This window comes from Rhineura floridana, chromosome 1 (genome assembly GCF_030035675.1).
Source record: "Rhineura floridana isolate rRhiFlo1 chromosome 1, rRhiFlo1.hap2, whole genome shotgun sequence".
Lineage (NCBI taxonomy): Eukaryota > Metazoa > Chordata > Lepidosauria > Squamata > Rhineuridae > Rhineura > Rhineura floridana.
The window spans coordinates 160,798,520-160,821,881 of record NC_084480.1 but is presented as its reverse complement, the minus strand read 5'-3'; the positions used below and the strand labels follow the sequence as shown (position 1 = coordinate 160,821,881).

At 44.2% G+C, this 23,362-nt stretch overlaps 1 protein-coding gene across 12 annotated transcripts in view; it reads right to left on the bottom strand.

Annotated features, from left to right (window-relative positions):
* The window catches only part of KANK2 (KN motif and ankyrin repeat domains 2), a 91,046-nt gene that overhangs the window by 29,994 nt on the left and 37,690 nt on the right, over positions 1–23,362 (bottom strand). For 6 of the 12 annotated variants that reach the window (XM_061582526.1, XM_061582493.1, XM_061582473.1 and 3 more), the window contains 3 exons: positions 9,862–9,984; positions 6,139–6,207; positions 5,009–5,142 (listed from right to left, as the gene is read on the bottom strand). The exons of 1 other annotated variant lie outside the window; for it this stretch is intronic. The gene's annotated coding sequence lies outside the window, so the exon portion shown is untranslated. Of the gene's footprint in view, positions 1–4,574; positions 4,668–5,008; positions 5,143–6,138; positions 6,247–9,861; positions 9,985–23,362 lie in introns of all 12 variants that reach the window. 5 more of the 12 variants (XM_061582502.1, XM_061582518.1, XM_061582547.1 and 2 more) reach the window with 5 other exon arrangements.

Here is a 23,362-nt window from a genome sequence, read left to right as displayed (position 1 = left end):
TGCACCGTGATGTTTTAAAAAGACAAGGCATCCTTGAGAATACTGGGGGACTTTACTTCCTACTTGTCCCGGAATGGAAATGCCTTTATCAGGACCAGCCAAAATATCAGATATTGAGTTCTGAAGTACTCTTCATCAGGCTGGATATTGAACAAAACAAAAGGGGCATGTGTGGAAAAGGCTGAGCATGACATTATTGCCCCCCCCCCGAGGTCTGCAGTTTATAGCAATCTTAAGATGGAGTACAGATGATTTCTGCAGATGCAATCAGGTTATTTTCACTAACAGCCAGGCAGATTTCAGACTGAACCCAGGGCTACTGGAGCAAAGAAGGAAAAACAACAATTCTCCTGTTAACTTGTTTTTAAATTAAAACATAGTTGTGATTATCGCCTTCCTAAGCCAACACTGGCCAGGTTCTGAGCATCAGAAGGATAGCAAAACTAATTGCAGTGGAAGTTAAAATTCAATTATCAAGTAGATTCCAGGTAGACATGCTCCCCAAACTTCATTTCCATAATATAAAGGGCTATCCAAAGAGGGGAAGAGATAGAGATAGAAATAGAAAAGATGCTAGTGCGGTGATTTCCTCCCAAGGGGCTCTGCCTGCCATGACCCTGGGCTACTGGGAAGCTCCTGCATAACTAAGCCTTATAAATGTGGAAGCCTCTTGAAATTCACTTTTGCTCCATCAACAAAATCCTTTGAACTTGCCTCTGCAGACATAACAAGAGGATGCAGAGGAAAAGATCATGAAGGCTATTGTGTTATGACAGATAGGTATCAATTTTAGGCAGTTCTATGATTCTCCTTTTTTAAATCAATGAATAACTGGAAGAAGGAAAAACCGTTCTGAGGTGTAGTGGTGTACTCCCCAAATCAGAAAAAGGAACTAAGAATACTGGATGTTTTTTAATCCATCTTTCTGTGATTGCTGAACTTCAGCTGCTTTTCCAGACACAGACGTTTCAGTCACAATTCTCAGCTTTGCCAATAACTCCTTTGCAGAGTCTGGAGCAGACACCCACCCACACAGCCTCTAAACTCTCATCTCTTCTGCCTACTCTTCACAGAGTATTGCCAAAAGGGTCTTTGGCCCAGCTGACTGTGAACAGATCTCAGTCCCAGAACTTCAGGAGCATGGCGTGGAAATAATTTCGGTCTGGTGGCACATTTAATCCAGTACTATACTAGCAAAGTATCTGTAACCCAGGAGAAAAAAAAGAGTGCTGCTTCCCAAGCAAAGCCAAGAGAGGCATGTTTTTCCAGAGCTGTAGCCAGGCAGACCTGAAACTCCTAGCAAAATTCCATGTGGTTTGGTCTCTCTCTCTCACACACACACACAGTGCCACTGCCATAGATCTGGAAAGTCTGAGGCAGGCAGAGTCACTGAGTCATGGTTATAGATTTCATGCTTCTAAAACGCGGCAACAGGCATTTGACTTTGTGCAATAGGTTTCAGTTTGAGATGCTAGTTTTACTCTGTCTGAAGGAAACCACCCTGTGGAGATGGCTGTAAGGTAAGACTTACATGGTATATGAGGTTGGTAGGGAAAGACCTAGCAATGCTGTTGGCTGAGGTCCAGAAGAGGGAGCTTAGTGTGAAGAGGATGACTCCAAGACTGGATCAAGGCAGCTGTGTGTGCACAACTCTGTCATAAAAGTGGGACAAGAGCTGAGCGAAGATTGCTCCCAAAGCAGAGCTTGGATTGGTGCACATAAGTTCTCACAGCCTCCAGCCATGAAGCCACTGTACCTCATAAGGAAGTAAATGCTCATATCTCTAACTTGTACTGCCATAGAAGCCAGGCACCTGACAGTCTCCATAGTACAGCTCATCCTTTGGGTTTCAACCCTGCAAGGACATCTCAGGACCAAGGCTCAGCTTTGGCATATGTAAAAGAGTGCATCTGCACACGGAAAAAGCACATCCCTTAGTATGTTCACATTAAGAGGTACACTTTCCAGGTCAGGGAAATGTGCTCTTGAGACTTGTTGGAGACTTGGCACCTTCCTATTTACAAATTAACCATTGCTTTGCTATTCTACCCTAACATGGCAGGAAGGGCTAGGATATCCAGTCCACTGGAGAAGAGCAACACCAACCAGCTGTGCTTATATGATCAGTTGTCAAGATAAGCCCCTTAACAACACTTCATTCTCCAATTTGTTTCCATGATGAAGAACAGTTAAAAGGGAAGTATCCGTGGGAATTCAATGCATGATGAGTGATCAGATAAGCAATTGTTGGGTTATTTTGCAAATGCACAATGTGAAGTGCAGAAAGAAGTGCAAGCTAATAGTGAGCCTGGACTGCCACCTATTCAAACAGAGTGGGCCAAATTGATGTGAGTGGGCCAAGAAAATGTGGTGGGCAGAATGATCAGAGCAGACTTTGCAAAGGAGTACACAGCAAGAGTAGACTGTCTCACACACCGTGACAAAACGTCACGTATAAACCAATTTACTTCTGAAGAAAGGGAGAAAATTGTGCTACTGATGAGGAAAGGGTAATTGCAGCTTTCAAAAAACAAAAGGAGAAAACTAATTAGTGTGGTCATGGTCTCAGATGGGAGGACAACCAAAACATGGCACTCGTGGATGCGTGCACACACCTGTATTCTGCATGTCCATAGGATCGCCATACAAGCATAGAATCTCAGAGCTGACACAGCATTTGCCATTTCTGACAAAATCAGCTTTAAAAAACGTCTCTGGGGGATATGGAATAGTGGGCTCCTATTTCTTTAAGAGTCAGATCTATGTGTGCTAAACTGTGTGTGCTACAGCCAACAGAAAACTGTAGACCTGCCTTCTAGTAAACTGATCTACAGTTTTGTCATCTTGTTTTTTATCTTATAGATCTCCAAATAAAGTCAGTTTGAAACCTCATGATATCTATTACATGAAGCAGTCTCTGATCCCTCTGTGGGGATAGAAAAGAGGCAAGTCAAAATTCTAAATTTAGGTCACCACATACCAGTAGTGTAGTGGCAAATTCAAAAGTGCAGAGTCCCTTCATGATAGTCACAGCAATGCCCTCTCCCATCCTTTTTTTTCCTGCTGGGTTGAGAATGATATCCTTGTTAATGCAGACACCTCTATGAGCCAATAAGCATGAAAGGGCAGCTGCTGAGAACAGTCTTCTCAGTGGCTGACTTACCTATTTTCACTCTGATTGGCTCCAAATGAGCAGGAAAGGACAAGGTAGCATGTTAGAAGACTCTTCCCAGTGGCTAACACACTCTCCTTGCATGCTGATTGGCTCAGAGGATGATGGAGACATAGGGACCTTGCTGGGATCCTGCTCCCAAAAAAGTAAGGAGTCTAAGACCCCCTGAGTCCCTGGACAACTACACCCCTGTTATCCACGGCCAAACCTTCAAGATTTCTTCTCTTTAGGTTCAGGGCACAAATTCAGGGCACAAAGTACCACATCAATATCTACGGCCAAACCTTCAATTCAACTATTTCTTCTCATTCTTTTTAGATGGCTCAGCCTGTATCACAGGATAAATGGAGTGACTTTACATGGCGATTCTTGCACAGTTACTGTGCAGCAAAGAACATCTATATTCAGTCTAGACTCCATAATTCCAAAATGTTCACTCTGCATCCATGTCATGATATAGTTAACAGCATGTATTTATTTGTATATGAAAAAAAATCTTACTACAATTGTATGAAAAAAGAATGCCTTTAAGAGCAATACTGCAGCTATTTTCTTATTGATCTATTTCAGTGACAGGTCCTGGGAAATGTGAATTCAGATTAATTACCAATCTTCTTTTGGCCTCAGAACTTTGAGGTATGTGTCAAATGTAGACGAACTCATAGCAGACAATCACTTAGCATCAACAGTACAGATTGGCAGTCAAGATTAACTAAGAGATCTGTTCTGTTAGAATTCCACTCTTGTGCTTAGAGATCTACACATTGTGTTTTACCTACTAATGAAAGTAATTTTACTATCCACAGGAAGGGCAGAACTGGCTCAGGGAACCACACAGTTTGTGAACAATGTTTAAAGATTTTATTTAAAGCATCTATGACGGGGGAGGAGGAATAGGAGGAATGGAGGAGGGACTCTTGATTTTTGTGGTTACTCTTGGAGCTGTTCACTTTCTGTCTGGAAAACAGTCGGTGCTTTTGCCTTGATGTAGCACAGGGGCTCTTGATTCATAAAGCTGCAGCTTTGTGATCCAAAACTTGGAACTACAGAATATGAAACAGTCTATAACCCTTGACAAAGGCCAAACAACTAATGCGTTAATGTCTGTATTGCTTTGTAAGGTGTTTTTCCATAATTCAGTGTCTTTAAGCATTCTGTATTAGAACTCTTCCTGTTTTCTAACTTCGATTTAAACAAAAACCTGATTTTTGGTTCAGCCCATGTTCCTAAACCTTAAAATACATCTGGGCTCACTACCAATATGTACTTTTTTCTGCTTTGGTATCTTTTTTGTTTTAAAAAGAAGCTGCTGGCAGTCAACAAAATAATTAAGGGGCTAGATAACAGTTTTACTAAAAGTTAAAATTCTATTTCTAACTTATAACTAGATGCTATTTCATACCTCCAGGTAGAAGATAACTCTCCAGTATGGTGACCCATATTTGTGGTGTTCCATATAGTTTTCTTGTCAACAAATAGCACTGGCATAATAGTCCTTTCAAAGATAGACCAGGAAAATGTCATAAATTTTTGGCTTTAAGCTGGAAAATGTAAGCATGAGACCAACAACTAGGCAACTGGAAATAAAGACCACGCTGAAGTAAGGGGATTCACAGTAGATTACGACTACTTGCTGCTCATCCAAGACCATGATCCTCTACGTTAGCTCTCTTTTTCACCATGACAATACCCTTTTCCAGTCTGAGCCCATTCTTTGCATTGCACATTAGTCAGTGTGCAACAGAACAGGCTGATTGTATTATTTATTCAGGATTTTCCACTGTCACAATTACCAGTATTTAGCAACATTGCCTCATATTACAGTTAAATTAATACCTCAGATCAAGTTCCACTGTTGCTTAGGGTATTCTGGAGAGCTGTTTGCAGCCCTCTGGGAATGGCTTTCCAGTGCAGTGATATTTGTGATAGGATCAAGGATGATGTTGGATTATTCCTTTCAAATTCAGATCCTGCAGACATATACAAAATGACAGGGATAGGCAAACTGAGTCCAATTCTAAAATTTGTATAGATCAAAGGGTGGGTCATTTATAGATTTAAATGGACAAAGCTGGCTCCAAAACACTTTAAGGTGCTGAAGTGTAAGTATTTGGAGGAAGGAAATGCTACAGAGATTTTCCAGAACAAGTTTCTGAGAAAATTGTTGGCTCTTCCTGTGGAGATGCTGAAGGAAGAGTCTAGCCTCCCACCTACTAAGGTTAGAATTCATAAGGCCCACCTGCTGAACCGGAAAAAGACAGTTAGCCATGGGACAGCCTTGCCTCCCTAGGATGTGTTATCAGGCACGACTGGCAAAGGTGGCTGGACTGGAACGTGCCAATGTGCACTGCAGCATTATACTTTCAAAAGGCAGGAAAACACCTAATCCTCACATCCGGAATGTGATTTATGAACTGGAGTTTGGTCTGACTGAGACCTTATCCGTCAGCAGCACTTCTCTTGGTAGTTTAGCCTGTTTAGAGCACAGCAGGCAACAGTACTTCTGTGTCAGAGTTCAAGGACACATTCCAGCCAGGCAAAAACACTCGGCGTACAAAGCATGGCCAGTGAGGGGTGTGGCCTGGGGAGAGTCGCAAGGGACAGAGGCCTGGAGGACCACAGTCAGCCTCTAGGCCTGAGGCACCTCACCCCTGCTCTGTGGTTTATCATGTCAAACTGTGCCCATAGCATGCCCATAGCATAACTGGAAAGGACCAATTTTACCTCATAAATATATTGATGAAGTGAAGAACGCTGGATATCATGTTTTACAGTGTCCCCTGTGTCATCATCCCAGACACAGATTATTGGGGTGTTTTCCTTACACAAGTTACGGCTGGCCACTAGAAGGAATCTGAAGTTTGCTTGCGATAACACATTTATCATATACATGGTGGCATCATTTGTCATACAGGCAAGAAAGCTACATCACACATATGTGTGCTATAAACAATAAATATACTCACATTACATATAAGTCTATATCAGTCCCTAATCCTGGAATAGTTCACTGCAACCAACCCCTCGTCTTGTCCCTGGAAGGAAGACACAATCCACACATCCATTCAGGAGGGCTCCATAGAAAAAGTAGAAAGGAAAAAGTTTATTCTCTTGTAATACTAGAACTAGGGAATAAAGCTGAATGGTGGGAGATTCAGGACAAGAGAAAGGAAGTAATTCTTTAAACAACTATGCCTGGTGCCAGTGGGCGGCCAGGTTGGGCACTGGCCAAAGGCCCCTGGTGCTGAGAGGGGCCCCTGGGACTGGGGCTGGGCAGCTCCCAGGCAACACCTCTCAGTGCAGCTGGCTGTGCAACTTCTTGTGGTGCTGTGGCACCACATCAGCATGCTATACATGCATGCTTGCCATCAACCAAGATGGCGGCAGAGGTGTCCACATGCCCCCCCATCTTGGGTGATGGTAGGCATGTGTGCATAGCGCACTAATCTGCTCATGTCTCCAGGCCTATTTAAACCCCCAGTGGTGATGGTAGCACTGCTGCCACCTTCGAGGGCCCCTGCAGTCTGGTGCTGGCCCTGCAAACAACACATAGTTAGAATTTGGTACCACAAGATGCAGTGATAGACACCAATTTGGGTGGCTTTAAAAGCAGATTAACTAAGTGCATGGAGGATAAGGCTATCAGCTTGTCATGATGGCTACACTACGTCCAAAAAAGAGGTAGCATGCCTCTGAATAGCAGTTGCTGCGGATCACAAGTGGGAAAGTGCTGTTGTGCTCATATTCTGCCTGTGGGCTTTCCATAGACATCTGGGTGGCCACTGGAAGAACAGGAAGTTGGACTAGATGAGATTTTGGCTTGATCCAGCAGCACTCTTTTTATTTTTTTCATAAAAATCAATAGATAACAACATAACTGATTGCTCATGATGGTGGCAGCAGCAGCAAAAAAAAAGGTCCACATTGACAGAGTTATACAATAATTCAAATTGCTTGGTTTTGTATCACATCTTGCCAATTCAATTACTTATACAAAGAAGTTCTTATTTTCTTAAGCACCATAAGTAATGCATACTCATGCAACAGAATTTGCACATTGGAAATATCCATGATGTTATCTTTGAAGAGTAGGACAACCCTTTTCTAAAAGACTCTGGGGGGCTCACAGCTCTTGAAGATGACATCATAGTCAAAAGTGTGTATGATATTGGACAGGCATAGGTCAGAAGTCTTGGCAAACAAGGCTTCTTGACTTGTTGAAAGAGATCACAGGTCGAGTCTTGAAGGAGTTTCCCACTATTCGGAGAAGAAAAAGAAAAAGGAAAGAGGATCCTCCATGGATTTGTCTAATCCTCTTTTAAAGCCATCCATGTTGGTGGCCGTCACTGCCTCTGGGAGTGTTCCATAACTATGTACTGTGTGAAGAAGTACTTTCTTTTATCTGTCCTGAATCTTCCAGCATTCAGCTTCATTGGATGTCCACGAGTTGTACTGTTATGAGAGAGGAAAAACTTCTCTCTGTCCACTTTCTCCATGCCATCTGTAATTTTACACACTTCTATCATGTCATCTCTTACTTGTCTTTTCTCTAAACTAAAAAGTTTCAAATGCTGCAACCTTTTCTCATAGGGGAGTCGCTCCATTCCCTTGATCATCTTGTGTTTTCCTGGTGGAACATGTCAAGACATCATCCCGTTCCTTTTCTACAGGTGGCCCCCTCCCAGGCCATCCAATCCGCCACAATGGAGAAGGAGGAGGCAGGAGAGGAGCTCCCCCTCCACACCGAACAATACAGCAAAGGACTCTGCAACAGCCTCTCCAAGCAGGGCCAGACCGTGGAGGAGGAAGAAGAGATACCACACCACGGAGCAAGAAACAGGCTGACGGCTGGGGCAGCCGAAAAATGTGTTTAATTACAACCGCAGGAGATCAGAATTAAGCAGATATTTACCCACCCCATCCTACAGCCTGTCTCTTGCTCTGTGGTGTGGTGCCTTCTCTTCCTCTTCCTCCATGGTCTGGCACGGTTGTTGCCTCCACTCTGTTGTTTGGCTTGGGGGGCCCTCCTCTCCTGCCCTCCTTCTTCCATTGCAGCAGGTGTGGCAGGAGGGGTGGAGGATTGGTGGTGCCTCTGTGTATGCGTGTATGTGTGACAGTGGGGGGGTTGCAAGGGATGTGGCTGCCTGAGGGGGCATGGCAGGAAGGGACCCCACACTTTTAAATTTGCCGCTACACCACTGAATTCTTGGTTGCCCTTTTTTGAACTTATCCCAAATCTACATTATCCTCTTTGAGGTGAGGCAACCAGAACTGTACACAGTATTCCAAATGTGGCAACACCATAGATTGCACCATAAATTTGTACAACAGCATTACAATATCAGCAGTTTTATTTTCAGTGACTTTCCTAATGATCCCTAGCATGGAGTTTGCCTTTTTCACAGCTGCCACACACTGGGTCACATCTTTATCAAGCTATCCACTACGACCCCAAGATCTCATTCCCGGTCAGTCACTGCCAGTTCAGACCCCATGAGCGTACATGTGAAATTAATATTTTTTGCCCCAATATGCATAACTTCACACTTGCTCACATTAAACTGCATTTGCCATTTTACCACCCATTCTCTCAGTTTGGAGATGTCCTTTTGGAGCTCTTCAGAATCTCTTCTTGTTTTAACGACCCTGAACAATTACTCACCACTAACTCTAGAACTCTAGATTGTTTATAAACAAGTTAAAAAGCACAGGTCCCAATAACAATCCTTGGGGGACTCCATCTTCTACATCCCTCCACCATTGGGAGAACTGTCCTTTTATTCCTGCTCTCTGCTTCCTGCTACTTAACCAATTCCTCATCCACAAGAGGACCTCTACCCTTATTCCATGACTGCTAAACTTACTCAGGAGTCTTTGGTGTCGTACCTTCTTGCCTCTAATGGCTTATTTGACTCCGCTTGTTATCCATGCCAGCATCTTCTTGGCCCTGGCGGTATCTTTCCTAATCTATATACATTCCAGTTGAGCTTCTAATATTGTATTTTTAAACAACTCAAGCATTTTGGAGTGATTTGATCCTCTTGACTCTGCCTTTCAGAATCTTTCTTTTCACCAACTGCTGTTGCCAAGATACTCGAACTCAGGTGAATACTTTCACCTGCTATTGATACTAATACAGACAAGCATCTAATCACATGAGGAACATGGGGAAGTCTCACTGCTCAATAAAGACTCCAAAACTGCCATGAATGAGAACGTGTGGGAGGGGGGGGAAATGGCACACTATAGAGCAAGCCACAATGTAATAGAAAGTTCACTCATGTGATAAGCTGATCAAATCTATTGACTCATTGCTAGAAAAGGGGAAATCACAGCATGGGACACATCACCCTCTTTCCCAGATTACAGAGATACAGTCAATTCACTTTCAACACTGAAAGGCAAGGGAGCTCAAGCAGTATTGATGCATCAAAACAATACACTATACTGTGTACCATGGCTACAGTGAAGAGAAAGAGGAAATAATTGTGTTTTCCCAGGGCAAGTCAACTAGGCACATTCCACTAATGACAGTTGCCTAGCAACAACAGCACTGCATGCATACTATTTTCTAGGCTGCATACATGGGGACAATAACTGGTGAAGACACAGAATTGTAGTAGACTCACCTTTACTGCAACCTGTGTAGTGTGGGGAAATATTTGACTGGGAATTCAAACCAGCCTTACCTCTGACCTGCAGTATCAACAGGGGACTACATTTCAGGGTGATTCAGTCCCTCAATACCAATACGGGTACAGTAGCAGTGAATTACACTACAACGTTGTTGTAAACTTCTCTCTCACTCCAACCTGCAGTTAGGGATTAAAAGAAATGGATAACACTGCAAAATTGTTGTAAATTTCTGCTTGAGTCCAACCTGCAATAGAGGTCTAAATATCTCTGGGGAACACTGCAAGGTTGTGGTAAATTACTGGGCATCTGGCCTGCAGATTTCAGTGTGAACTACACTGTGGGGATGCTATAAGCTATCTGTCCCCAGCCACAGCACCTTCCAACCTGCAATATGGGGGACAATGAAGTGCATTTGCTTTGGAGTTTTCTTTAGCAGGGCTAGTTTTTAAAACATTTCATACCAAATAAGAACTTAGAAAGAACAATAATGCTTCTCTTTGCTACTATCTTGTGGGTGTGGGTGGACACACTGCTGCACAAGCACAGCTACTTTTAAGGTTTTGTATTTCTCCACTGATTTCTATGGGCAGCCCTAAATTCCATCCTTAGGGATATTGAAAAATAGCTTCTCACTGTGTGCCTGGAAATTACACATTCAAGCAAGAAGGTGGTTCTCTCTGCTATATATATATTTGTGTGTGTGTGTCTTCCTCTTTCATCTCTTTGTTGTTTCTCTCAGAGGAGCAAGGGACAAGGGAGGAAGAGACACAAACTGCCCCCTTCTTTTCCTCTGCTAATCCTCTCTGCACTCCTTGCCTTTGCTCTCAGAGTCACTCCAGTCAATCTGCCAGCTGATCAGCAGCATTTTGAAACCTCCCTATTGCCACTGCCATGCCTTCTCCTTCAGTGGTCACTTCCAGCCATCCCATCCCCCAGCTTCTTTCACCACTGACTTTCTGACTGCTGAACATGCTCAGTTCCCATTGGGATGTTTTTGCATCCTCCCCCCACAAAATATTTTTTTGCACTTTGCAAACTTTGCAGTTCTCCCAAGCCTGTTGGTACTTCCCCCTTGGCATGGATGGTTCCATTTGGATCGGCACTCGCCCCCAGAACTCTGCAGACAGAGAGCATGATGCTATCTCAGCTTCAACATTAGGGGGATGCACGAGTATCCTTGTGCTCACTTTGAAAGGGGCTTGATTTTTTGTGTGTGCTCCATGCAAGCGGAGCAAAACGCTCACGGGCATTCAAAAGGCTCACCTCTGCCACATTCACATTCCCCCAAGGACCCAGCAACTTATCTGTGGCAGTGAGGAAGGCAGCAGAGGTGGTGAGGGACACTGCGCCTCCTCAACAGGACATCTATTTCACTGAAGAATTTCTTGGCAAAAACTGGTGCAAACAGAGTCCTTCTCCCAGTAGAAATGCTGAGCAGTAGCTGCCAGAGGCAACCTGCTAAGCCCTGGAGCCATGCATGGGGAGGTGGTGGTAGAGGTGGCACTCAGCGTTTGAGCTGAGCAGGCCCTGCTTGACTTATTCCTACTCAGAAGAAGTGAAACAGGAGCACTTGCTTTTGCAAGTACAGTTTCCTTCAATACAGTAAAAATGAAATGCTGCAGTGTGTATTATACACTTGTTAGAATCCAGGGTTCTCAGGGGAATCTCTAGATGCAAAGTGAGTTCTAAGGATGCTGACTCCTAATGATGAATGGGAACCAATGCTGACAGAACCTGTGTGATTAGGGCATGACCACATGGCCCCATAAAATCCCCAATTATTTGGTAGCTAATGGCATGAAGGGAAGACCCACATTCTTCCATCATCGTCCAAAGAAACACACATACACTTTCCTGGCGAGCATTGCCTGAATGCAAAGAAAGTCACACTCTCCAGGTGAATCTTGCACCTCCCAAAGGTCACAGATCTCCATACTGAGCCTGTGATACACGACAGGCATAGCCCATTACCTGGACCTGTCCCTACAACTCACAAGAGCTGGACAAGCACCTAAACTTAATTTTAGAAAGAGCAAGAATATGAGTTAGGCTGTAGAACAGCCAGACACTCATGGTGCCCTGCACTCCTTCCTTCTCTCATGAGGTGGGAAATTCTCCGAAGCCCTTTAAAGCAAACAAGTATATAAAATCTTCTTGAAGGTAGCACATCAGGGAGAAAAGGCTGGCCTAGAATCAACTTCTACTATGCTCTTTTTCTACTTGCAGCAAGTCCCCCCTTTTTAATATTATGGGAGGAATTCAAAAATGTGATTTCTGAAATGTAATTCAGACCATTCTGACATCATTAGACTTAAACAAATATGGCAAGGGGAGAAAGATGTCTACTTTACAAATGAATTGGGAACAGAAGGGCTATAAAAGACCCAAATGTTTGCATTTTAGATAAACAAGGCTGTTTGTACACAGTAGTGCTTGGTCTAGGGCTTGTGGCTATGTTATTTAGTGAGTTACATGCAGCGGGACATATCATCCTAACATCACTGCTGAAACAAAGGGTTTCAAATACACTAGGGAAGGGTTGCAAATACACTAGGCAAGTGTAGCCAACTTGGTGCTCTCCAGATATTCTTAAACTCCAATTCCCATCAGCCACAGGCCAGAGATGATGGGAGTTGTAGTTCAACAATATGTGGAGGGCACCATGTTGACCACCCCTTCCCAAGATTAAAAAATGCACATGGATTGCATCATCTCAAAAAGGTTATCAGAACTGGGAAAGGAGCAGAAACAACAACAACTGTTCAAAATGATTGGAGACCCTTCCTCATGAGGAAAGGCTTGGTTGGCCTTCAACTGGTAGGTCGGGACTCACTACTCGGCCACACAACCTGATTTAAGCTAGGTTGCGAGAGAAGCACTAGCACTGTATGAATATATAGCAAGTAGACTATATAGTAGATTCAGGACAAAAGAAACTATTTCTCCACAAAACACATAATTATGTATGGCGTCCAAGGCCAGATGCCTTTAAGAAAGTGTCAGAGAACACGTCTGTCAGCATCTATTAGTTAGAGGAGCTAAATCAGGGATGGGGAACTTGTGGCCCTAGATGATATTGGGCTCCAACCTTTAGGATCCTCTTGTAAGCAGAACCCAGAGGAATCTGGCTGTCCACTATTGGAAACAGAATGCTGGGCAAGAGAGAAACGTAGTCTGATCCAGCAAAATTAATTTGTATGTTCTTATCTCCAAGTGGAGAGTTGGCTGCCAGGGAAAGGAACAAAAAGGAATTCAACATGGATAAATGAAAAGCATATAGGAAAGAACCAACACACTCAGTTGGCCAGGCAGCAACAGCATTTCCAAGGAAAATTTAGACATTTGGAGTGGAGAATGAACCGAGTTAATGGGGTGGGCTTACAAAACAATGGCATTTTTTAGGTTGTATTGACCAGGAATCTCATTGCCAAGACACAGGAAATTATACTATAACAACTGAGCTCTGGCAAGACTTATTTGGAGTGCTGTTTTTTTCTGGGTATAACAGTTCAAAGAGAGTGATAAGGCTGATAATATCGAATCCAAAACACAAATTCTTTGAGAAGCTGCTGAAGGAAATGCATGTGCAAAGTCTGTGGGATGAAATACCAAAGGACTAATAAGGGAAAGAACATTTGGAATTGACCTGCTGGAAGAAACCAAAGCCCCATCTAGTCTAGCACTCTCTTTCCCACAGTTGCCAAACAAATGCCTCTGGGAAGCCCACAAGGACACGAACTCAACAGCAGCACTACCCCATTGCTGGCTGGTATTCCAAAGCGTGCCACCTCTGATCCTGGAGTGTATATAGCCACAGTGACAAGCAGTCACTGATAGCCTTTTCCTCCATGAATTTGTTTAATCCCTTTTCAAGCCAACCTAACTGTAGTAGTGAATTCTATCGTTCTACAGCTGTGCAAAGAAGCACGTCTTTTTGTCTGTCCTGAATCTCCCCCGTTCGCTTCATTGGATGGCCCTGGGCTCTACTATTATGAACGAGGGAGACGTTCTTCTCCCTATCCACTTTCTCCACACATAATTTTATTACTCACCTTTCTTTCTACAATGAAAAGCCCCCAAATGTCGTAATCTTTCCTCATAGGGGAGTTGCTCCCTTTTCTGCCCCTTTTCTAGCTTTACAATATTGTTCTTGAGAAGTGACAACCAAAAGTGCACACAGTATACCAAGTGTGAATGCAGAAGGTTCTTTGGTGACAAATGGGAAAGAACAACATTCAGCCTAGGAGTATCCAGCAAAGCCTCAGGAAGGTAGATTTGGATCAATCATTAGAAAGGGCTTCCTGGCTCCAAAACCAGCAGTGGAACAAGAGGCTATGAGATATTCAAGGAAACGAGTCAGAAAGCAGGGAATTGAGCTATGACCTCTTCGGGCTTTTCCAACTCTAAGATGTAATCCACCTTGAAGTCCTTGTGTTTTGAAGGCACCACTGTATTGGTGTTTCCCACAAATGTGATTCCCAATCAAGGGTCACAAATATTTATTTATTATATAAGTCTCCAACACACATCACTGTAAATAGCTGTAACTGCATGGGAAATGGATGGTATTTGAAAGTCCACTCAGGTGAATGTATGTCCACCTACTCTGTCACTTGTGCACAGAATGTGGTGTGCCTCTGTCTTGTGCTTAATAATCACATGATTTGGGTTGGGTTGCGAGGGGAAACTGTTGTGTACTGTCATGTCCCATGGCTTGATTCTTGTTGCTTGGAAGAAGGGCATGAACATAGCAACCCCCAATCCACCCTCTGTAATAAACATTCACTGCTCACATAATCTGAAGTACTGGCAACATTTTCCATTTATAATGTCTGACTGCATTGGAGAGTTGAGAACCGGGCACCCTGAAATGCCCGCTTCCCCAACAGGCTGAGGAAAATGGAGGACAATCACAAACATTCCTCCTCCCCACCCAGTGAGAAGTGAAAGTTTGGGGGAAAGCCTTTCAAACTAAGTGTAGCTATATAAGGGCACATTGAGAAGTAGCATCCAAAATAAAAACAGTGATGACTGTCCAGTTGTTGAGAGTAAAATGAAGGATAAAACTTCCTTCCTAAAGTTTCAGTCCCACCCATCCGAGGTTAAAGATTAAAGATGGTGCAGGGAAGGAAGGTAGGGAAAACAGGTGCCAAACTGGCCCTGCAGGATCCACGACATTTCCAGCAATAATAGTAATAATAGCATGCAACTGGTTCACATTGCAATCGGCAGCACAAGGACAACGCAGGAAGTAAAAGCCATCATAAGACAAATCTGAAAATCCCAATATAAAGGGGAGAAAGTGGCATTATTGCTACACATTGAGGCATGCATCATAACAGTCATAAGCCAGCATCAAACAGCAGCACCACAAGATCTATTATTATTTTATTTACAGTAGGGCCTCGCTCATACGGCAGGTTCTGTTCCAGACCGCCGCTGTAAAGCGAAATCTGCCGTAAAGTGGAACACATTGACTAACATTGTCTAAACTGGCGCCCGACGCCTGAAAAATGCCGTAAAAGTGGAACAAGTGCCGTAGGAGCGGGGCCTTTCTGCAATTGACAACCGCTGTATTGGTGGAATGCTGCAAAGTGGAGCGCTGCAAAGCAGGGCCCTACCATATTTATTAAATGTATATCTCATCCTTCCTCCCAAAAGGACTCCAAATAATGCTTATGTGGTTTGAAACAGCGACTGTGTGCTTGAATCTACATAATCTGTTGGACATTTGTTAAGCAAAAACATTTTCATATTTAAGATCACTGCCATAGCGTCCCCCCCTCCTCCGTATTGATAACCTGATATAAACAGCACACTCATTTATCCAGACTCTCAGGATATTCAAGAGGGCGGCAAACAAAAGCACTAAAAACACTTTAAAACATCATAAAAACAGACTTTAAAATACATTAAAACAAAACACTTTTAAAAAAGTTTTTTAAAAGCTTTCAAGACATCTTGAAAATGTCTTTGGTAGCAAATGGTAGCAAATGTTCCATTCCTGGGCAAGGTCCTTGAACAAGTGATGGCAGGCCAGCTCCAGACACTCTTGGATGAGACCGATTATCTGGATCCATTTCAGTCGGGTTTCAGGCCTGGTTTTGGCACGGAAACAGCCTTGGTCACCCTGTATGATGACCTCTGTCGGGAGAGAGACAGGGGGAGTGTGACTCTGTTGATTCTCCTTGATCTCTCAGCGGCTTTCGATACCATCGACCATGGTATCCTTCTAGGGAGACTAGCTGAGTTGGGAGTGGGAGGTACTGCATTGTGGTGGTTCCACCCCTACTTGGCAGGTCGCCTCCAGAAGGTGGTGCTTGGGGAACACTGCTCGGCACCCTGGATGGGGTTCCACAAGGGTCAGTTCTGTCCCCCATGCTGTTCAACATCTACATGACACAGTTGGGTGCGGTCATCCAGAGCTTTGGAGTGTGTTGCCATCAGTATGCTGATGACACGCAGCTCTATTTCTTCTTTTCATCTTCTTCAGGTGAGGCTGTCAATGTGCTGAACCGGTGCCTGGCTGCGACAATGGACTGGATGAGGGCTAATAAACTGAGGCTCAATCCAGACAAGACTGCAAGGCTGCTACTGGGTGGTTCTTCTGACCGGATGGTGGATGTCCAACCTGTTCTGGATGGGGTTGCACTCCCCCTGAAGGAGCAGGTTCGTAGCTTGGGGGTTCTCCTAGAACCATCTCTGTCACTTGAGGCTCAGGTAGCCTCAGTGGCACGGAGTGCCTTCTACCAACTTCAGTTGGTGGCCCAACCTGGCTTCAGTTGTCCATGCTCTGGTAACCTCTAAATTAGATTACTGCAATGCACTCTATGTGGGGCTGCCTTTGAAGACGGTTCGGAAACTGCAGCTTGTGCAAAATGCAGCGGCCAGATTGGTAACAGGGACCAGACGGTCCGAACATATAAAACCGATTCTGGCCCGCTTGCATTGGCTGCCTGTATGTTTCCGAGCTCAATTCAAGGTGCTGGTTTTGACCTATAAAGCTTTACACAGCTTGGGACCACAATATCTGATGGAACGCCTCTCCTGATACGAACCCACCCGTACACTACGTTCAAGATCAAAGGCCCTCCTCCGGGTGCCTACTCCAAGGGAAGCTGGGAGGGTGGCAACAAGGGAGAGGGCCTTCTCAGTGGTGGGCCCCAAATTATGGAATGATTTGTTTGACGAGGTGCGCCTGGCGCCAACACTGTTATCTGTTTGGCGCCAGGTCAAGACTTTCCTCTTCTCCCAGGCATTTTAGCATGTGTTTTTAAATTGTTTTTATATTGTTTTGAATTTTAAAATTGTGTTTTAAATTGTTTTTAAAATATGTGTTTTAAATGGTATATTTGTTTTAATGTTTTTGATTGCTGTAAACCGCCCAGAGAGCTTCGGCTATGGGGCGGTATACAAGTGCAATAAATAAATAAATAAATCTTTTAAAAAAAAGGTTAAAAACATATTGTTTTTTAAAAAAGGTTTAAAAACATATTAAAAAGCAGTTCCAACACAGACACAGACTGGGATAAGGTCTCAACTTAAAAGGCTTGTTGAAAGAGGTTAAAGCTACCTTGTGGGGTGGCTTTAGACCAGATCCAGTTCCTGGATGCCTGCAGAGGGTAGGGATGGGAGAGCATTGCTTCTGTGCACGTGGAATTCTCATTATGTCCTACAAAGCCTGGCTTTCTCCTGGGCTCATGCATGTCTTCCTCCCCTCATCCCGCAGAGATAACTATGACTTCCTCTCTTATCCAAATGGGGAAACTGAGGTTACTTTCAACAAGCCAGCTTCAGAAACCACAGTTTGAAGTTGACTTGTTTGAAACTTACCATTGTTGGTGTAAAGATTCCGGACAGATAAAAGAAAGTACTTCTCTACACAGCACATAGTTAAACTATGGAGTTCACTCCCACAAGAGGCAGTGATGGCCACCAACATGGATGGTTTTAAAAAAGGATTAGACAAATTCATGGAGAATAAGGCTATCAATGGCTACTAGCAATGATGGTTGTGCTCTGCCTCCACAGTCAGAGGCAGTCTGCTTCTGAAAACTAATTGCTGGATGCTGCAGGAGGGGAGAGTGCTCTTTTGCTCAGGTCCTGCTTGTGGGCATCTGGATGGCCACTGTACAAACAGGATGCTGGACTAGATGGGCCATTGGCCTGATCTAGCAGGCTCTTCTTATATTCTTATGTTTAACCAGTTTGGCGCTCCATATGACACATGGGGGGAGGAGGGGGAAGCACGCAAGCCTGGGAGCAGGTGGGGACATTCATGTCATATTAAAACGTTGTTTAGCACAATGTCCAGATGCAGACATTGCCTGTAGGCAAAAAGGGTGATTTTTAAAGCTAATGTTGCCCTTACTAACAACTAAGTGCATCTTTCTTTACCTTGCCCGAGTGTTTCAGCCGTCAGCAGGCTAGCTGCTTACTAAGGTAAATCAGAAGTGGAGAATCCTCAGGGTCTTGGGAAGAGTGCTAAGTTGTCCTCCATCGATGGCTTGGGGCACTTTTGATCAACTCTATCTGATTTTCAGGCTGTATGATTTGATCATGAGATTCAGCAACCATCATCCATGTTTTGCAGCAATGTATCTTCTACAACAAATCTGTAGTATATATTTTAGGCATTCTTTGAACTTGACTTGTGGCACGTTTGCCAAAAAGGCTGGCCATGATTAATGCTCCCATAGCAATACCAGTGGGGATAAATACCTTCCTAGCAGGGGCAGGCCCAAACTAGGTCTTTCTCTCCCAAGATGACACAGGGCCAATCAGCAGCTCAATTCAAAGAAGTGGCTCAAGGGAGTCAGAATGAGGCTGCACCAAAAGCACCAGCAAACAAAACAAAGCCAAGTACTGGGGCAGGAAGCTGGCAAGAGCTGGTAGTCTCAAGACAGAGTCCAGCAGCAAGACATGGAAGATGCTCACAAAAACAGGCTCCAGGCAAGAACACAGGATCAAGAATGAACAGCAACCAGACACACATGGCAGAAGGGGGCAGAGTACGGCTGGATGCTCCATGGACTCAGAAGACTGCAAGGGAGGAGATGGCAGCTAGGGAATAAGCCCCCTATCCAGCAAACAAAAGGAACCTTAGTTGCAAGACTACACACAGCTGGAAGCCCTTATTCATTGAATTTGTTAAATCTGCTTACTCAGAATATTCTGCAGATGGAAAAATGAAAATAGATTTAGTATACAAAGAATGAACTTTGCAAAAATCTACAGTACAGCTAGAAGAGTGGAACCTCTCAGACCAGATCCCAGCAAAAGGCCTCTGCATCACATTCTCTTCCCCAGAGGCTGTTAGCAGAGATAGACAAAAGCAGTTGATTGGAGACAGGAAGGGTGGGTGGGCATCCTGACCTCAGGGGCTTCCTGCTCTACTAAAAAGTATAACCCATGATCAACAAGCATCCACTGGAAAAGGAAAACAAAACTTTTAAAAATAGCAGCTTCGAGCAGGGAGAATGGTTTTGGTTTTGAGGCACAAAACAACTCAGAAGTTGCAACTGATGTGAGTATAAAAAGGAAAGGGCAGGAGCAATCAGACCACCCCATTGACACACTTGGGGGAACCAAGATGATTTGGTCATTGCACATGACAGTTCCGTGCCTCCCCCTCCCCAGGAAAGTCAGAGATACACAATGGGTATAAGCTGCTGTGTCCAAAGCAGAGAGATGTGGAAAGGGTATGCACCTCACTAATGGGCCCATTCAAATGAAGAGTGGTGTCCAAATTGCAGATTGTCCCCAGCCCAAGATTCCCGAAGGCCTCAAGCACAACACTGGCAGAGATCTTCAGTGAAAAGGTCTGGGAACCACTCATCTCATGACATGGAAACTATACTTACTCAAAGTCAAACTCCTAGCATCAGTCGCCATATTTAAAATAAAAATCTCTGGAAAATTCCCAAAATGGGCCTAGAGCGGAAGATGACCAGTTTCCATCTGGGGCTGTGAAGATGCAATGAAAATATACCCCAGCCTGGGGATTCCAGAGCTGGCTCCACCCTTGGGCAGAAGGGACATTTGTCTGAGACATCGGGGAGCCACAACAAGAGGAATTTCTCCTCCAAGCCTCCAAAGGGTTAGATGTGAGTCATGTGCAGGCCAGGGCAAAACACAAACCTTTTAAGCACAAGTTCTGAGTCAAGTCAATTATAGTGAAGTAGTGCACGATTCCCCTCACAGACATGTTCTTTATTCCATAGTACTAATGCAGGCACCCGCTTCACTGTCCCAGCTTCAAGGACTGGGGGAAGCACATATATGGAAATTTAAACCCCAGCGTTAATGGGCACAAGGCCACTATATAAAAAGGGGCTGACTCTGCCTTACTCACAAAACACCAAGATCAAAGCAGAATCTTGACAGGTTTGCAAAAACAAATTTCTGGGAAAACATGGTGATCCATGATTCAAACTTCTCATTGAGCTTGTAAACCTATATCTGCCCTGTGCAACTTGAGACTGCAAGTGGGAGCTCACATGGCAGGATGTTCCTCTCTATACAGATTCTCTTCCTCTGCTCCATAATATACTATACAAAACAATTCCCTGCATGTTGAAATCTAGCATGTCATGAGAAGGCTAAGATGGAACTTTTTCCCCAGACTTATTTTCTATATGGAAATACTATTGGTGTGTGTGTGTGTGTGTGTGTGTGTGTGAGAGAGAGAGAGAGAGAGAGAGAGAGAGAGAGAGAGAGAGAGAGAGAGAGAGAGAGAGAGAGAGAGAGAACAGAAAATTGTGTGAGGGTACCACCTGCAGTCTGAAGTGGTACAGCCTAGTCATGAGTTTACCACAGTGAGAATTAGGGAATAGGCTACCAGAAAGTTTAATAGTAGAAAGCTGGAGGAAAAGAGGAGGGGAAGTTGAAGTTGTGACTAAAATCTCGAGAGACACAACAATTAGAATTCAGAGCAGCGGCAGCCTACTTGGGGCAAGCCTACTCAAAAGAAGGAACGCACTTGTCAAAGGGACAGGATTTCCCTGAAATCTGAATTGTGGAGTAAAGAGCAAGAGGCACCCCCAAAGAGACCCAACAGAAATTCTTATTTCTTACACAAGCTGGCTGAGAGGCATGTCTGCCCTGCTTTGAAAAGACATTTAGGTGCCGTTTCTCTTGGCTGTGGATGCACTGAATGAGTTTAAACTTCAGGGGTTCAGGATTGGCTTCAGACAGACAGCTCCGAAATGTGCCCCACCCTTCTAAGGAGGAAAGGAAAGAGCAGGTTGGGAAACCCCCTGAAGACTTAGAACTGGAAACAAACTGCCCTGTTGTTCAAATGGCTAAATTAGACGCTTTTGTTCGGTTTGGAAACATTGACCCAAGGAAGGTTGGAGCCATTTTTAGAAAATGGGCAAGGCTGGCACAGGGCATTTTCCCACTCCCTCCCCAACCATGCATGAACTGTAGCCCAGGACCCCTTGCAACACTGCTGTGAATACTAGGAAGTCTGAGCATTGCACCCCAGCATCCTCTTCAACGTAAAAAGAAAAGAAAAATAAACAGCAAGTAGATACTATAGAAAAATATAAAACACAGGTGAGATATAACTGATCCACAAGGTGTTTTCATTATTACAGGAGCTCCACTGAGAGCAATAGTCTCAATGAAGTTCACGGAGCCAGTCCTGAATTGACAGACAAGTTCATCCCATTCAAAGTGCAGTATACACCTCCTTCAATTTTATAGGGAGGTCTGGGGTACACTGCTTGGATCAAAATGCCTGGCAATATTGCCACCTCAAGTGGATGATTGGATTGCTTGTGTAGTCCTGACAACAAGCTCACAGTCAGATTTTTTTGTAAGGGCAACTGCAAGTCAGCTCCTCAGCCAATAGATGGCAGAGAGAGAGAGAGAACTTAGTTGACAAAGATGTGTGGACAGAGCCAAGAGAATACCCTAGAGATTAAATGAGGATTTTAGATGGAGGGGAGTGCCACTATATTTATACACTGCTTTTCAATTAAATTATCAAAGCAACTTACAAAAATAACATATCTATAGCATTAAAAACAATAACAGAGACAGTTATCAGAAGTAAAGCAGGGATGGGGAACTTTGTGGCTCTCAGATACTGTTGGGCTCTAACTCTCCTCATCCCTGCCAATTGGCATTCTGGCTGGGGCTCATGGGAGCTGAAGCCCAACAGCATCTGAGGGCCATAAGGTTCCCTATCCCTGCAATTAAGGGATAAAACCAAGTAACAGAACAAAATTGGCTATAGCTAGGATTTTAAAAGGTCCAGTGAAATAAGTGTCTACTGGGCTCCTGCTGGGAGAAAGGGCAGGATATAAATCAAATAATAAATAAATAAATACTGCCAAAAAGAAATAAGGAATAGTACCAGACAAGTCTCCACATTGGGAGGCCATTCCATCCACAATGGAAAAGGCCCTCCTCTCCCAGTAGTCACCCTCTTGACCCAAAGAAGGGCGTCCAAAGTTGATAATGTGTGGAAAAATGGATATGGACTGCCTTCAAGTCGATTCTAACTTATGGAGACCCTATGAACAGGGTTTTCGTGGTAAGCAGTGTTCAGAGGTGGTTTACCATTGCCTTTCCCTGAGGCTGAGAGGCAGTGACTGGCCCAAGGTCACCCAGGGAGCTTCATGGCTGTGTGGGGATTCAAACCCTGGTTTCCCCAGTCCAACACCTTAACCACTACACCACACTGGCTGTCTTGATAATGTATAGACATACCCAAGTGGACGAAGGTGACTCCTTCAGGCATCCAAGTGTCAAAGTTTTTTGAACCTCAGTGCCAGCACTTTGAATTGAGTTTAGAAACAGACCAGCAGCCAAGCTAAGTTGTACTAAGCTCATCTTCTGAGTGGTATAGAAAGGCAGCTCCACATACAATGGACTGCAGTACTCTAGTCAGAACATGGCTAGCTTACCCAAAAGCTAGCATAAGAGGACGTGAGAGGGAGGAAACTATGCTTTAAGCAAAGGGTGAGCAAACATGCCATGTAAGAAAGAAGCAGAATAAGCTGAACATCGGTTCTTCAAGAGACAGGCAGAGCAGCCCTGACCCTTTCCCCCTATATGGAAGCAATTTTCTCCAAAAATAAACAAGTTTTGCAGGCTGCTACATGAGAACTTCCTCCCGCTGACAGAGAAATCTTGGCAACGATGCGGGAGGAGCAGAGGATGAAACACCAACCCAGTGGGATAGCAGGGAAGTTCAGTTTCAGCAGTCAGGCCTTTCCCAGAGGAGGAAGCTGGGGGGGGGAGGCACAAAGAGTTTGCAGGCAGAGTGGAACTGAAGCAGCAAAAAGTCAAACTTGGGAAGGTGGAAATAGGATTTCCCTTCTGGGGTCAGTAGGACAGGGAGGACTAGCTGGCTGGCTGAGGAGGTCATAAAATCACTCAACCCTTCCAAGGATCAGTGATAGGAGGGCATGAAATCTGATACTAGTTGGACTTGCAATAAAATGTTGCAGTATAGAGTGCCCTCCTGTTCAGGGTTCCAATTAACCAGCCATCCCTTCTTTCAGGATACTCCATTCCCCCTCTCCCACTGTTTATCCCATC